Below are 608 nucleotides of genomic sequence, written 5' to 3' on the forward strand. Positions count from 1 at the left end.
ACCACGTGGGGCAGGTGCTGAGTTAAGGGTCCATGTGGCAGGTGGGGGAGCCCCAGAACCCGCCCCCAGCACCCCCTACAGCTGCCACAGGGTCAGTCCCTCAAAATCCGCTCCCCCGTGCCCAGGCCATCAGCTGGGCAGTGAGGGACAGACCCCCCAACACCGGCCTCTGGACACTGCTGCCAACCCCTCGTGTACAGCAGGACCCTGGATGGAGGCGAGAGGCCAGCCACTGCCCCTCTGCCAGGCTCCCCCAACTCTGATGCCCTAAACTGCGGTCAGCCTCTTGAATTAGCAGTCTCACCAGCACTGTCCAGCTGGGACCCCAAGTACCGTAGACACCTCATGAGGGCAGCCCTGAAGACCCCTCCCCGTGGCCCTGCATGAAACCTTCTGTGACCCCAGCAGATGGAGAATGCCCTGACCACAGCGATGGGCGATGAGGGATGTGGACTTGAGCCCAGCTCAGTGCCTGGGCCTGGAGGACCCGCAGCTCTACTGTGTGCCCAAATGAAGGGGGCCGGAACATGGACGGACAGGTGAGTGAGGACACTCCCCCCCACCCCAAGTTAGTCCTGGGAGTGGAAGCTGCCTGCCTGTGAAGGGTC

This window comes from Balaenoptera acutorostrata, chromosome 15, assembly GCF_949987535.1.
Source record: "Balaenoptera acutorostrata chromosome 15, mBalAcu1.1, whole genome shotgun sequence".
Taxonomy (NCBI): Eukaryota; Metazoa; Chordata; class Mammalia; order Artiodactyla; family Balaenopteridae; genus Balaenoptera; species Balaenoptera acutorostrata.